Raw genomic sequence first — 16,786 nt, 5'->3', positions numbered from 1 at the left:
TGCAGCCTTTTGCTCACTGACATTTGTCCATTGTAAGTCCAATGCAAAGCAGAATGGCCCATGGAGAGCTGCCAGAGAGATTCTGGCTTAAGAGAGAAAACCCCTCCTATAGCTTCCTGGCACAAATGCTCATCTGGCCAGTTTTGCCAGCACTGGGGAGGGCAGATAGTAGTGAGATGACTGCTTGTGTACTGCTTTTGTGGTTTTAGGCAACCTGGGAATGGCCTAAGACCTGTGTTGCACTAAGGATGACCTAGCAAGAGGAAGGAAAGTATCCTGGTAACAGGAAATTATGATCTGCAAAAGGGAATCCATTATACCAGTAGAGAGCACAGCTTGTATAAATGCTGCTATAAACCACAGACTTATAGGTTACTTACAGTAAATTGTTCTCATGGTGTTCTTTCTCCCAGACCTTTTGAGCTGCTTGATAATAACCTGCAGGTGATAATTCTTTCTCATATGTAAGTTTTGTGTCACATTCCCTCTTTTTTTTTTTTTTTTTTTTTTTTTTCTGGGATTTCAGTTTTATTACTCGGGACCAATTCTGACATCATAACAATAGTTTGCATAGACTGGTAAAAGACTTCAGAATTTGGTTCTACATGTACAAACAGCAACAAATTTCTTTAAAGTATAGCTTATTGCTGTTGAAACTGTCACTTTGAGAAATGTGAAAAGATTACAAGGTCAATCATGGCAATATGCTTTGCTAGGAGAAAACATAGGTGACACAATAAAGCATCCAGCATAAAGTTTTATTGTCACTTTATTCAGTGTGTAAAACTGCTTCATGACCATTTTGCAGGGCACACAGTGTTTGCACACTCTTCAGATTTCACTCATTGATTAAATCAAGTCAACTGGTCTCTTTTTTCCCTTATTTTATGCCCACAGTTAGATAAGGAGTACACAGATGTTGCTTGTGATAAAAACCATGCATCTGTCAGCACAAGGCAACTTAGAATGGAGAATGCATTTCAGGATCAGTTTTCTGGCTGAGGATTAATCCTGTAATCTACAATTTTATAGGAATGGGTATCTCAAAGTTTTACATATTATATGAATTTGAAAACCCATCAGGAGCTTTAAAAAGATTTATGTCTGAGCAGATGTTCAATATGATATTCAGCCAACTTGAAATAAGAATGGAGGAATAGAAAATTCAACAGAATTGTATTCTGGACAAGGAAATATACCTTGAAAACCATAGATGCCTAGTAGCAAATGCATGCAGAAATTTGTGGAACTTCATGTTTAAGTTTGTCCATAGAGTATGGATAAACTGACAATGCTGACAGTATTATTTCACAATCAGATTTATTGTTTATTGCAAATCAAAGTTAATGTTTGCAAAGTTTATTGTAGTGTTAAGTTTAGGAAGCTGGTTGATGGATAAACTGTCAGCTTCATTTCCCTAAGATATGAGCTTATGGAGGTGGCAAAGAAAATGTGTTCCTGCTAAAGCACAGAGCAGTGCATTGTGGCAGGGAAGCAGTCCTATGGAGCGTGTTGGAACATGAGTGTTGGTGAGGCTATTCTCCTCTGTGTTGGTTCTTACTGCACTTCCCCCACCCTGCTCCTTTAGTATCCAAACACCTTTCAATAGTACATGAACAAACACGATTAGCTGCTGTCACAAAATGTTCTTTCTTTCATCCTTTCCTCAGGGCAGAATTGTGTGTACAGTGTAGCCTAGCGTGTTTTTGGTGTTTTGTTTCTTTTTTTTTTTTTTTTTTTTTTAAATGTATGTTATGCATTTGTTAAAGACAAATCAAAAGCATATACTCTGACTCAAATGGGAAGATTTGTGATGGTTCTTCATTCCTGGGGAAGTTCATTTCACATACTCACACCAGCTCCCAAACAAGTTGTATTTCCTGCACAGACAGGCTTTACCTTCAGGAGGAAAAAATCTATTGTGCCTGAGGAGTGTTGAACAGCTAGTTGAACTGAAGCTTTAAAAAGTGTTTTAAATATGTTTGGTCCAGAATAATGAGCTCCTTGAAGGTAAGAAACATTTTTTTTGTTTTGAACTTAAGTCAGAGTTCAATGGGAAGTCATCAAAAACAGTGGCTAACAAAAAGAAGACTGCCTGGATCCATGAAATTCTGTGTTGGTCAGATGAATGGGAGTTTTCAGTATCATTTGGCATTTCCTCTGGGTTGAAGGGCACATGGTAAAGATGAATCACATCACTGTGACCATGAGAGAAATGCCAGAAACAAGGATAATGGTTTCTTCTGTGATTACTGATTGATAAACGCCTCACTCCATGGCATAATACTTCCTTCTGCCTTCAAACATAAAATAATCTAATCTGTTTCTGAAGAAACCTATTCTTGATACATCAGATCAAGCCAACCACTACCCAATTAGCCAGTTAGCCTAAGTTACCATCATCAAAATCAGTGTTCATTTTTTAAAGCTAGTATCTTAGACATGATGCAATGTAGGTTCAGTTCTGGCCAAATGAAAAAGCTGGTTTAAATCTTGCAGCCACACCATGGTTTCTATGGCTGAAGAACCTGCCCACAACTGTTCACTACAACATGGACTTCCTCCCACTTTCTTTAGAGATGTCACCTCTCTCGCAGTATCTACAAACAATGCTTCCTGCCACTTTCTTTCTCTTAAGATTTCTCTCCCACCTATTTAGTTAGCATGACAAACTATCAACTGAGTATAAAATGAAGGTTGAAGGCAGGTAGTTTGTATCACATATTAGATAGGTCTATCTTTTTCTGCTGACAGTGAAGAGAAGGTGGAGTAATGTAGAGATTTTAACTGATCTAGGTGAGGAGATTCCCAGTCATGATTTCATAGTCATAAGGTAATCTGTTGTTTACCACTGCAAAGGGCTCAATTTTCTGTCTTGACTGTGGAAGTTTGTCAAGTATGATATCCATAAAATTAAAAAGGATGAAATTAAATTATTTCATACTCACGGAGTATGCAAGGACAGCTATTTTGCACATGATGCCTATTCCCATAAAGCAGACATTCAGGAACACAAACCAGATCAGGTAGTGTACTCAAAAGTATTTCAAGTACAAAACTTTTCATTTCTGTTACCTATTTGCAATTTTGACGGAAGTTTGTTGTATTTTGCAGAGGTTACGCTTGCTTTCATTGTAGATGGACCATTTCAGTAAAAACCGCAAGAATAAATATATTTTTACTTTTCTGATGATATTTAGTTGCAAAACGGATGTCACCAGAGGGAAGACACATTTTATAAGGGTGTAAGAACAAAAGTTTTGGCTAGCTGATTGCCCTGCTTGTTCCATTTTTCCAGGAACTGGCATGTTTGCCTCCAGTGCTGTAACATCTTCATGTTTCTTACCCATTAGTCAGTGGTTAAAAAAATATTAGAGATGGTTTGCATTGATTACCAGACTGAATTATGAAAGTTGCAAATATTCCTTCTCCCCTCATTTATCTTGTTACCAATGTCTGGAAATACAAAATTGTTAATACTTTGCTCCACACTGGCACAGCAAGTGTACCTTACCTTCTAAGTGTTCAGAACAGGAGCCAATAGAGACATTTCCTTTATTCACATTAAGATTGAAATAAAGACAGGGCAGTAATTCTGTTTATTAATGAAAACTAAAACTAATATGTGTTTTCAAAAACTAATATGTGTTTTCAATCTCTACTATCTCTACTATCTCTCTGCAATCTAAGTTCTTTGTTGAAATTATTCTTAGTACAAATGTATAGGTCAAAAAGTTAGTGTCTAGGTAAACTTTTACTTAAAACTCCACTTACTGGAAAAGGAAGTATGTTTTTATTTTTTTATTGTTTTTGTTTGATTGTTTGTTTGTGTGTTTTCTTTTGTTTTCCATAGTATTGTGTTTGCTTGAGAAAAGACTAGAAATTGTGAACTTTGCATGTACGCCTGAAATTTTGTTGACTTTAATTGTACTTCAGAGGCATTTAATTTTTTTACAATAAAGCACCCCATATGTTTAGATACTCTTATCAGTATTTACTGATATTTTTCACTTCATGAAAAAAGCATTCCTAGAGCCTGCATCTAGCCTTTAAGAAGTCAAGTTTAATCAGTGTATATTTGCTGGATGTTTGATATACATGCAAATATAAGCTACCTTTGGCTTTCCCTATTAAGTTAACTTCAAAAAATCATCATATTTCCAGCAAATATTAGAGATCTTATGTTTGCATATCTGGCAGACAGTCCAGGTTAACCTCATTCAATTTAGTCACTCAAAATTAGTTATCTCATCTACACTAACCACCTGAACTTCCTCAGAGAGTATCTCAAGAGTGTTCAAGAGGAGGAAGGGCAAGCTAGTCTTGGATATTCTATTCTCTCTTTAGACTGCAGAAGGATTGTTTTAGTTTAAAGATCTAGCTTTTGGGTAGCCAAACTTCTGAGACATTAATTTCACCCACATGTTTTTCATTTGGTATTCTTTTATCTATATATAAAAAAGCTCTGTGTGTTAGGCAACCTTTATTCTTTTGATTTCCTCATTGATAACTTTTGTAGCAGTAGGGATATCAGATCTCTCTTCCCTTGACCATAAATATATAACCTGTTACTCTAGTCATTTCCACTACATTCAACAATGTGACATTAAAATGTTTTACAAGATTAAATTCTCATAAATAATTAGATTGAAGATAATAACTCCCCTCCTTTTTGTGGATTTCAAAGGTCTGATTCATTAAAGTTAGATTAAGTGAGTAAGTAGCTGTAAGTATATGACTTTAATAATAGGTAATTTATTTTGGTGCCATCTTTAGTCATGAAAGGAAGACTTCTGGTCCTAGGTTTTTAGTGGTTTTCTAGTATATAGGACATTTTTAAGGAGCTTACAGAAGGTCCCTGCATCTTCTGTTAGAATTGAATTTTCACTGTGTCCACTGTAAACCATTATGATTGCTGTTTGCAATCTTTCTTTCTTTGATAAGTCAAATTTGTTTTAATCCTATAAATGGGGAAAAATCTATTTATTTTCCTTCATATTGGAAACACTATTATATTGCTTTCCTAAAAAGAGGAACGGTTTCTAAGATTTGCATCTGCTGAGTGAAACTAATGTGCTGCTTGTCTTGGTGGCCTGTGATTTGTGGAACAGTAGTGGCAAAAAAATTTCAACCCCATAACCACCAGCTTTGAAACTCACAAGGACATGTACCAGCCTTAGGTCTCTGTGATGTGTCCACTGACACGATGTGCAGGTTTAAAGTATTATTGCCTTCTTGTTTGCTCAGATCCAGGCTTTCTGAGGAATCCTTGATTTCTAGTCTAGCCAGTTCATCACATTCTCTGATTCTCGGGACGGCTCACTTACCCTTCTAAGAAGCCTGAAATTGCAACTGGTTTAGGGTTATAAATGTCCTGGAGTTCCCATCCCCATGACTACTTATAGACTTGTGATGCTGAAAGTCATGGCAACACACTGGTCTGCAACAACACTTGTTTAACCTCATGTGCTGAAAGATTATATTTCCAGGGAATCAATTTTGACTAATCTTAATTTTCTTTAAAAAAAAAAAAAAAAAAAAAAAAAGTGTTCAATTGGAAAATTTGTGAGGTTGTCTTTTTCACGTTTTTGGTGTATGTTGCAATTTCTTTTTCCTGGGGTTTGAAAAGATTCAAGGACTCTGCATATCAACACATTTACCTGAAAAAACAACTTTACTATATATGATAAGAATCCTGAACTTCACCTGACCTTGTGGTCATTATTTCATGGCCAAAAATGCACTGGTCTGACAGCAATTATGTCAGCAGGCCCTCCTTAGCATGAGCTTGTCAAATGGTTTTTAGATTAATATGGTACTGAATTGGAGAACAGTTTGAACATTTCTTTGCAAAGTAACATGAAAAGCAGTCATGTTTCTAGAAAGGGGCTTTCTCCCTAATTCCACAGAAGATAAAGGGATTTTGTACAATCGTTCCTGATACCATTCTCTGTCAATTTAGCAACTTAAAGTTTCTCATGTGATGCTTGACCACAAAATGAACAAAAAAAAATGTAAGCCTCTTTTTTTCTTCTTCTTCTTTTTTTTCTTTTCTTTTTTTATTGGGGCTATTAAAGGCTTGTGCTGAGATAAGTTACAAAAGATTCTGACATTCATGTGCAGTTATAAGTACTTCTAAACAATCAGTACTTCATGAGAATGTAAATTTATTGTAACTTATTCATTGTCTTCTGTAAAATTTTAGAGTGAAAGGTAGGTTAGCAACATTGGCTTCATGCACCTGTAGAACAGGTAATTCTTTATCATTTCTAGCCTTACTTGTTCAGTCTTTCCCACTTCTGCAGTTTCAGGATGCATTTGTCAGATTTCACTTTGAAAATGTTCCCTTTGTGTTGAGAATCTTACATACATAAATATCAAATAAGAAAAAAGTCCTACAAAAAACTCAGATTCTTTTGTGTTTTGCATTGATCTTTAACCACAATTTTTGATTTACCTTTTTTTATTCATTATATTTTCATCAGGTTTGTTTTACCAAGAAAATCCAAAATATAAAGAAATAGGTAGTTCTAAAATGACCTTATAGTTACAGGCTAGCAAAAGATGTGGGTGATTTTTAATACCTGCTGCTTAAAAATAGTCCTTCCTACTCAGTCATACTTCATACAAATACCTGGATGCATGGCATGCCTCAGCAGAAGCTGGTACTTCATACTAGGCTAGGAGTTATTAATAATGTAGCTATTCTATCTATGAGAAAACATTTTTTATTTTTTTTTTTTTTCAGAGTATATTCAGATCTTCTGTTTTGTATGCCTAGAAACATGTTGCTTGTTTCAATAAATTTTTAATTAGTTCTTTTTGGTCTAGCCTTGCTTAAATCTTTAAACCAGTGCACATATACAACAATGCCACAGTGCAAATTTTAGAAAATGAAACTTGCTGCTCAACTAATGTTATTCAAGCAAGATTGTTACTCATTTAGCATCAACAGGAATACCAAAAGAAACACAATTTTTTTTTTTTTTTCCCTAGCAAATGTTTTATTCCTTCCTATTTTGTAGTGGTTAAATGCTTTCATATTTAATAGTAGCATTTTGTCCTTTGCATTGCAAAGATGGCTTCGTGTCTTTTTAAATTTCTGTTTCATGGGAGTAAGATTAATTTCAAGAAATACTCTGATTAAAGAACTAGTTCACGCTAGCTAATAAAGCTAGCATAAAGTTCATGCCAGCTAATAACATCCCTTAAAAGAGCTCTGCAGTACTGTGCTATTCATATACAAAATACAGACTAGAAAGCTAAAAAATGTATTATATTGTCTTATCAACTCTGAAATACTAGAACGTTTTACCATAGTAGTACATAAAATAACGTTTTCTTTCTGTGCTCAAATGTGTTTCTGTGAACATCATATATTGAAACCACTGACATCTCAGCTACTATAGCTTGTAATGGGACTGTAGTATGGAAGACTTAAATTATATACCTACACCATATCTAATGAATAAGAAGAAACAGACCATTTGGACATGAGGAATTAGTTGTCCTCTTCCTGTTCACTGACTGGTTTGGCTGTAGTTAGCTGGGGAAAGCTGATCCTCACATGCCGTGCTGTGCTTGTTAATAATGGCTGTTGCATCATCCATGGTTGATTCATTTCCTTGAAATTTGTGCATCTAAAAACTAGACATTCAGTATCTAAATAAAGATGAGCAAGATGATTTTTCTCTGGATGTTCCTTTATCACCTTAAAAGTTAGAAAGTGATCTACTATTAGTACTACTACTAGAAAATTCTCCATTTAAAGAAGAGAGGAAATAATCAGAAGCATTTTCAAGGTCATTGGCCCTGGTAGATAATTGTATTTTATGTTAAATATGGGGATTTTTTAATATAAAATGGAAAAAATAAAAATCACAGGATTTCTTATATTTAAAATACAAGGTTGTTAATTTTAGTACATATGGAAGAAGCCAAAAAACTAAAAATGGTACCGAAGCTACTTTGCCAGACTTCATAAAATTACTCCATAATTAGTGAATAGATAAACTGATAAATTTCTGATAAAGTTATTGCAACTAAAACAACCAGTGAGATGATATAATAATAAAGTCTGAGATCTAGGTGTTAATTACTATATTTCTTATAGAACATGCACTGAAATGTCATGCTGGGACTTCATACATAGTGCATGCATAAATCTGCTTCAGTTTTTATTGCTCTTTTTTTTCATTTACAGACCTATTTTTCTATGTATCTGGGATGGTTACCATCACTTTTTGCACACAGATTAAGCATGCTTTAAAGATGTATTTGTATGCGCTCCTACTGTTACTGCGTAACCAGGAAGCAAGACTTTAGTTTATTGTAGGCTCAGATTAATGTAAAAAACCAGTGAAATTGAGTCAGGTCTGAGGTTCTCTCTATACGCCCTGTGACCTTCCTGCAAGAGAGTATGGCGATTCTTTTGCATGCACTGTCATGTACTATTAAAACATCGCTACATTTAAAGTGAACTTGAACAAACATGAAATGCTGAGATAGTTTAATTGGTGCCAGAGGTTAATGTGAAGTTTATTTTGTGTGTATGTGTGTTACTTACATTTACTGTAATGTGACCAAGAGGAACAAAGAAAACTAAAGAACTTGTTCAAATACATCTTACTCAGAGAATGCAGTCTCTTCACTTCTGTCACATTCATACAGATCTGTTTATTCTCTGATGTGTAGGTAAACAATGGAAGGCTCATGATGCTGAATTGTTTAGTAAATAGTATACAGTTAGAGAAGCATTCAGAAGTGGGTCCTTTAACATATTTCACAAGCTATTGAGGTCTACAAAAACAAAGTATACTTTTTATTTTGTAATATTTTTTGAGATTTTGGTATTTAGCACATTGCTTCAAGTGCACAATTAATCAAAAAAAAAAAAAAAAAAAAAAAGTTTAAATATATTGTGTGGTAGTTTATGCTAAAATGAAGAAAACCAAAGTTAGATGTCTAAATGCAGGTTTCTGAACATGTCCCAGCAAAAGCACTGAGTGCAGTTTGAGGAGCTCCAGGCAACCTGCCTGACCTCTGTCCAACCCTGCAGAAGGGCATGGATTTCTTGTCGATCCTGTGTTACATTTGCCAGTCCTGTGCAGATGGCCCGGATACCTTAAAGCATCTCAAGTGGCCCTGAATACCTATCTTTAGGCAACAGAATCCTAATCCAGTGACTAGACCTTTACTGACTATAATGGATGCTTAGGATAACTATCTTAGGATACAGATATCTACAGTGTCCAAAGTTAGGTGAAACAAATCCCCACAAATGCTTTTCAAAAGCATGAGTGTAATTCAATGCAGTAATGTCTTCTTACATAGGGAGTCCTGGAGAGAAAGTCGAAGAAAGCTTCCAGCTGCTGCTGGCAAGAACAGAAGAGGAGCTGCAGTTACTGAAACCAGCAGGTCTACAACCTGGATAATTTCTAACAGGGCAGTGATTTGGACTGAGGTTACAAGAGTGAGCTATATGGTTGGTGGAGAGAAAGGGTGAAGGAATTCCATAGGTACCCAAAAGAGGTTCCTGCTTGTGGTATTATTCACCTAATAGCCATCACATTTTTAGCAGAACATTGCTCTTCACAATCTCCCTAATGATTCTAGCAAGTGGGTCAAGCCATATGAAACCAGCAAGGGCTAAATTCCTTCCAGACCAAAGGCTTAACATTCTCCAAGTGAAAGTGGGAGTAAAGGGAGATGACATTGATAACAGCTATGTGTGCTATACCAACCTAAACCGCATTACTGAAGGTAGGGGAGATTGTCTGACACTACTCTGTTGGGAAGGGACCAGTAGAGATTTTTCTGTGCTTCATAAAATCAAATATTTTTATTACCCATATTATTATCCATAATAATATTATAGTATTCATCAGGAGTTTCCACAATGTAGATTGGCTGTTTCTGTAGTGTAGTGGTTATCACGTTCGCCTAACACGCGAAAGGTCCCTGGTTCGAAACCAGGCAGAAACACCATCTTAGGTTGATAGTTGGCTGAATATGAGCCAGCATTTTGAGTGCTGTATTCAGTTTTGGACCCCTCTCTAGAAGAAGGACATTGAGGTGCTAGAGTGAGTCCAGAGAAGGGCACCCAAGCTGGTGAGGGGTCTAGAGAACAAGTCTTAGGAGGAGTGGCTGAGGGAGTATGGAAAAGAGGAGGCTGAGGGGCAACTGTATTGCACTCTACAGGTACCTTAAAGGAAGCTGTAGTGAGGTGGGGGTTGGTCTGTTCTCCCACGTGCCTGGTGACAGGGCGAGGGGGAATGGGCTAAAGTTGCACCAGAGGAGGTTTAAATTGGATATTAGGAAGAACTTCTTTACCGAGAGGGTTGTTAGGCATTGGAATGGGCTACCCAGGGAAGTGGTTGAGTCGCCATCCCTGGAGGTCTTTAAAATACATTTAGATGTAGAGCTCAGTGATATGGTTTAGTGGAGGACTTATTAATTTTAGGTCAGAGGTTGGACTCAATGACCTTGGAGGTCTCTTCCAACCTAGATGATTCTGTGATTCTGTATTTTGTTCATCACAGGACACGTGGTCACTGACAATACAACTATTATCATGTTATTGGTTAATTTCTGACAGCAAAACAGAATTAATCCTCAGCCTGTTACATAAATTCCACCAGTTCTGAATAAAATCTTCATTTTTTTCAATGATGAAAAATAAATTCTTATTCATAATGTGAACACCAAAAAAAAAATAAGTTTCTGCGGGTATGGTACTGTGCACAGATTTGTATATCCTTTCTTTTTTTGTGGTGGCAGAGGCAGAACAGCACAAAAATATGGACCAGATCTTCATCTTTATGAATAGTTATTTATCCATTTGTTTCAGCTAAGCTGCGATAATATACACAGAATTAGATTGATTTTGACTATGGAGTGAATACACTGTACTTAATCAACTGTTTAACCTAAGCATTCAGGCATGTCCATTCCTATCTAAGTCTCTGCGTGTATATAGGGAGTTAAATATACATATATAATTCTTGTTTTGAAGATATATACATATATATATATATATAGAGAGAGAGAGAACCATTCTGTGATACTCTCTCTATATGTATGTTTAAACAGGGACACAGTGAAAGAAAGGAACTTGCAGTGTAGGAACATATTTATGTCTCATGTCTGTTGGATCTTGTATTAAAGAGTATTCAGTGAAAGTAGGGTATCTCAATTTTCTTTATAAATTTTACACTGTACAATGAAAGCTGTCCTAAGTTTATCACGTGAAATGCATGTGTCTTGTTACAAATACAGAATACATAGATGTTGGGAAGAAATCCACATTTTTCCCAAGCTGACATGGGTAATGTAAATCTGAGTTGTCAAAAAATTTCATGTCAATCATTTGTACATATCAGGTGTAATGTATTCTTTAGCACTAATAATATTCTTTGTGTTCAATAAAGGTCATCCTTCATCCACCAGTGTTAACATTAGTAGTCATATTGTTTACTGGTAATTGCACTTTACACAGCCTGTTGGGCAGATTCAAACCATAGAAATGAAAGCTGAACCTGAGTTCATGGCTGGTGTTTGAAATATTATGCTGAAGCCCTAAGTTTGGAAGGAGCTGTAGAAATTATATTCAGTAAGACCATAAATGCTTATAATTTTTCATCTGTTGTTATTAATAATACACTGGCAAAGGTTAAAGCATATAAATATTATGCTTACTACAATAAGAATATTTCTATCTTGTTTGGCATATCTCTGAAAAACTTCTAAGCTGTTTGCTTGACAGACTATTTATTTCTTAGGGAGATAATGAAAGTTTTCACATACTGTTCTCTTACTGATCCCAATACTCTGCTTGACTCTAAAAGGTCAAAATTTGTTTTGTATTGACTCACATAAAACTTTCCTAAACATGCTCAAAAAAACAAGCTCAAAATCTACAGCAACAGGAAAAATAGTCAAAATAATCCCCTGGCAATTGATTTCCCACTGCCTCTCAACGATGTTGTGTTTTTATGGTGTTTGGTGGAGAGAGGGATTGAATGTTTGGCACAGCTCTTAAGAGATAGAACAGGGCACATAATATTTTTCGCATTCTGAGAAGTTGGTCATTTTGAATTCAATGTATATAATACACAATACTTGCTATCTAGACTTTAAATTTCATACAAGGTGTTTCACTGAAAAAATGTTATGAGTACTTGAAGCTATAAAACTGAGTTATATAACCTTTTAGATGTATCATCGAATCATAGAATTGTTAAGGTTGGAAAAGATCTCCAAGATCATCTGGTCCAACCGTCCCCCTATCATCAATGTCACCCACTAAACCATGTCCCTAAGCACCACGTCCAACCTTTCCTTGAACATCCCCAGGGACAGTGATGCCAACGTTTCCCTGGACAACCCATCCCAGCACCTGACCACTCTTTCTGAGAAGAAATGTCTCCTCATTTCCAACCTAAATCTCACCTGGTGCAACTTGAGACCATTCCCTCTAGTCCTATCACTAGTTACCTGTGAGAAGAGGCCAACCCCCAGCTCCCTACAACTTGTGTTTTTTCACTGATACATGATGCTTACTTAAATATCCACATTTTTTTAACTTTGGTTTGGTAATCTTACACTGTTTGGGGAAAGCTGATCACATTTTTTTTTTCTATTAATTTTGACATCAGAAATACTTTAGGTCTGTGTACATACATTATGAAAATGTCTTTAGATGATTTTCACAGTACAGCATTCAAAACATCATTGAAGTGTGTTTCTTGTTATCTAGCCATCATATCAGACTTAGTTCTCTTTCCATCATGCTACATTGTGATTCTTTCTTGTTTCTTTACAACATTTCCACAGGATGCTTGGTTACTGATCACTTAATAGATGGTTATAAGTGTTGATTTGTATTCCAACCATAGACAAAAATTTCTTGCCCAATATAATAAATATGAAATGTTAGAGAACATTCTAGACTTCTCATGAATAGAAGATCACAGTAAGTTTTGCACGACTTGTGTTAATACCAGTTGTTTTTTTTTACACTATAAACAGTGTGTTTGCTAGCACACTAGGTGAAAGAGCATGTTCTACCATCAAACTTGATTTGGTGTAAACAAATAGGGATTTGCCAAAAAATATTTTAATTGCTCTTTCTTATTTTCTTTTGATACTGAGCTGGTACTGGAAACCTCTAGGTTAATTTCTGTTCAAACATATTCTTTTTTTTTTTTTTTTTTTTTTTTCTCCCCTTGCAACCCTTGTGCTACATTTTATTGTAATTTACTGCTCTGAAAAAATCTTCTGGCATCATGTTGAAAGCTACTGAGGAGGCTGCATTTTAAATCAAGTCTAAATCAGTTCCATTAGATTGACACTAAGACACAGAATTATGGAGCAAAGTAAAATTCAGATTCACTCTGAAGGACAGTGAAAATATATGTGGTAAAAAAGTGGGTTTTTCACACCCTCTAGCACGAAAAATGGCAATGAATTTTGTCTGACATATTTCTAGCACCCCTCCTTGTCTGTAGGTGTTGAACAGTGTTAAAGGAAACCTTCAGTTAGATTTCCCACATAGATAAACAGTGGAATAGAGATCCCAGATCATTGCTGGGGTGAAACTTGCTGGAGAAGATTATGAGTTTGGACTAGAGAAGCTTAAAAATAAGGTGAGATGCAGTGTGGTTTCTTTACTTATATTCCCTTCTCTTCTGATATGAAAGATACCTAAAGAATAACTGGAATAATTAAGAGAGAAATGGTTATACAAGAATAGGTGGAACTATTTCTGTCAATAACCTGAACTGATAAGCAGCTGATACAACTGCACTTACTAGTTCAGGGAAGAAAGCAGGATGGAGTTGCAGTTTAAAGATAATGGTCAGATTTTATGTATTGAGATTTGATATCATTTTTATTAGATAGACTTTACAAATAAATTTAGTATTATTTTTCCTTCTTTGAAAAGGCAGGAGGCTGAGACTGAGGTGGACAAATGGTTTTCTTAAGTAACTAGCTTGATAGGCACTTCTTCGGAAAGCTTAGGGATAGGATGCAGCCTTCCACATGGCAAGATGAGACTGACCAGTAGGCCATTTTGCTTCTTTGAAAGGGCTAAAGCAGGAAAGTTTTCCTAGCACAGAAAAGCCTTTGACAGATAGCAACTTGAGGATGTAATTTAGCAAGGGTATGGGCATTAATATGACTAAAGTTGCATGTGCAAATATTAGAATGATTGAAACATTATTATGTACAACATAACTTTTCAGATTTATCTCTGAACAGATAAGGAGTCACTTCCATGTCTTCCTTTAGTATGTGTCCATTTATGTGGAGTCCATTTCTGTTTTGCACAGGGGGATCAGCAGTGAATTGCTTTCAGCCTGACCAACTGGTCACACACTTTTCATAGGCAAGCTCAGATGTACAACTTCCCAGAGGTGTCAAAGAGTGCCAACAATCAGTGCCATTTTATATATTGTATAATTACCTCTGCAAAGATGAATACTTCTGCCATCTCATCTTCTATTAAATCAATTGATAACCACGCCTGTTCAGTGCTGTAGAACAGAGTAAGAAATCCACTCAATAAAATTTATCATCTAACTTATGTTCTTTCATGAATCAATCCTCCTAAGTCCTTAATTTTCCTCTATATTCGAGAGAAGAAGAGAGAAAAGTAACCTTGCAAGACATCAGGGGAGGGCCCATCTGCCTAAACAATGAGGCTTTCATGGGTAGCTCCAAGCAATTACAAGTTAGAAGGATTTCAGTAGCCATCTATAATTATCTGGCAGGAGGGCTGCCCAGACTGATTCAGTCAGGGATGTCTTTTAATCTCACTGAGCAACTGGTGATCTTTGTCATCCCGTCATCTCTGCCTTGTCTTTGTTGCACCCTCTGTTCTTCACAGCCTTACCCATCCTGGGACTTCCTGGCATAGTGAGCCTCCCTGTGCAGTCCAGTCCCCTGCATGTTACAGCTAGTGGGGATCCTACTAGGTCACTGGGGCACTGTGTATTTCTTGGGGGAAAGAAAGTAAAATTTTGAGTGGCCATGAAATCATTTAGCAATAACAAGTTTAACGCCCTCAGCCAAAAGGAGGATAGAGGTGATGATAGCTCAGCACTGCCTCATCAACATACTTTGAATTGCTGCTGCCTCTGTTTCTGCAGCTGAGGCTAGAGGATTTTTCCCAGTGACATCGCAAGTGCCCCCAGCAGTGCTCCAGCCTGGGGAACTGCTCTGGTTCACATGTCAGCGATGTTGTCACCCACACCGGTGACACACGGGAGCCGGAGGTCATATGCTGACAGGTAAGTGCTGTGCAGCTCCTTTTCAAGAAAAGGTGAGAAGCATCATCTTCAAATCTGAGAAATGTTTCTGCTAGTTGCCATGTTAAAACCACTGTGGTCACCCCTCCCCACACCTCAGTATAAAATCTAAGTCAAAAAAATGTAAACTTGATCCCAGAGGTACTCATATCTGTGTGCGATAGCCAGCAGTTTCAGTGGGATGTGGACTTGGAATTGACAAAAACGTTTCCTCCCTTGCCTTTGGAGAAAAGCTGAAGGATTTTAATTTCTGAATACATGAGAGAGAATGGTCATGGAAATCTTGATCAAGGATTTTCCAACAGGCTGAGTGATGCCAAATATATTTCAACTTGGCACATAAAAAAACATACCTTGGTATTTGAAGGTCAGCATGTGATTTTGTAAAACAAACTTACAAAACCTCCTATAAATAGGATTTTTTAAGTAAATTTATCAAGACATTTCAGTATTCTAGTAGTATGTTAAGAAAGAATAATATCTAAATCTATCGTCTATTTTCAAGCTGAGTAAAAGAACAATATATAAATCAGTTCCTAAAACTGTACTGAAAATAAAACTATTTTAGTAACACCATAAATTAAATATTATTTTTAAGATACAGTTTTCTACAGATCATTTTAATTTAATTTAAGTACTTACCTTAAAACATGAGTAAAGATAACATGCATATGCAGGGAATAACAGAGAGAAAGCGTGTGTTGGAAGCATGTCCTATCAAGGTTGAGTTGTCATCATTTCACAGTCACTTCTGTGCCCTGCCGCTCTGCTGTGTTTCAGCTGAGTCTGGGCTGCTCCATTGGGAGACTCAGAGAGGTCATACTGTTCTGGAGTTTTGATTCTGCTTTTCAGTTCTGAAGTAATTTCCCTCCTGTACTTAATTTTCATATTTAAACAGATTTCTTACATCTTCACTTTAATCTTCTTTGGCTTCTCCCATGTTTTCTTTTTTTCTCATCTTGTCATACTCACTGTGACTGTGGCATTAGGACCATTTGATACAAAGTAAAAATATAGGAATATAATCACTGCCTTAGGAATATGCTGCCGTGTTTTGTAGTATATTCCTCTAGTAACACTGAAAAACCCATCATAATATAAATATATATATTAATGCAAACATATTTCCTTCCTCAGTAGCACTAATATCTTTGAATACCTCTTTACAAGACTTGTCTAAAGGCAAAGTTACAATACATTTTTTGTCTTTGTCTGTATCAACAATGGTTGGTTTTTATTTTGTATGTTTTCAGTTTTTTACTCTGCTGTTCCTGAGCAGGACTAAATCACCTGCCAAAGGATATAGGGTTGGCACAGCTTAAAAAGGATCAAAGGTACCACAAAGGAGTTTCTCTGGTCAAATAATATTAAAAGTATTTGAGATTGCCTGGTGCAATGACTCTGAAATGAATTAAAAGTGAATGAACCCACCTGACATTTGTTCTCCTCCAGTCAGTCAGGCATTTTATTTGTTG

General features: G+C 36.2%; 1 protein-coding gene and 1 non-coding gene across 2 annotated transcripts in view; both read left to right on the top strand.

The window, feature by feature from the left end:
- The window catches only part of FREM2 (FRAS1 related extracellular matrix 2), a 122,852-nt gene that overhangs the window by 42,835 nt on the left and 63,231 nt on the right, over positions 1-16,786 (top strand). The gene's annotated exons all lie outside the window — the stretch shown is intronic.
- On the top strand, positions 9,912-9,984 carry TRNAV-AAC. The gene has a single exon. It is a non-coding gene; the product is annotated as a tRNA-Val (tRNA).

This window comes from Aythya fuligula, chromosome 1, assembly GCF_009819795.1.
Source record: "Aythya fuligula isolate bAytFul2 chromosome 1, bAytFul2.pri, whole genome shotgun sequence".
In the NCBI taxonomy this organism is placed as follows: Eukaryota; Metazoa; Chordata; class Aves; order Anseriformes; family Anatidae; genus Aythya; species Aythya fuligula.
The sequence above is the reverse complement of the archived record's forward strand: the minus strand, read 5'-3'. Positions and strand labels throughout refer to the sequence as shown.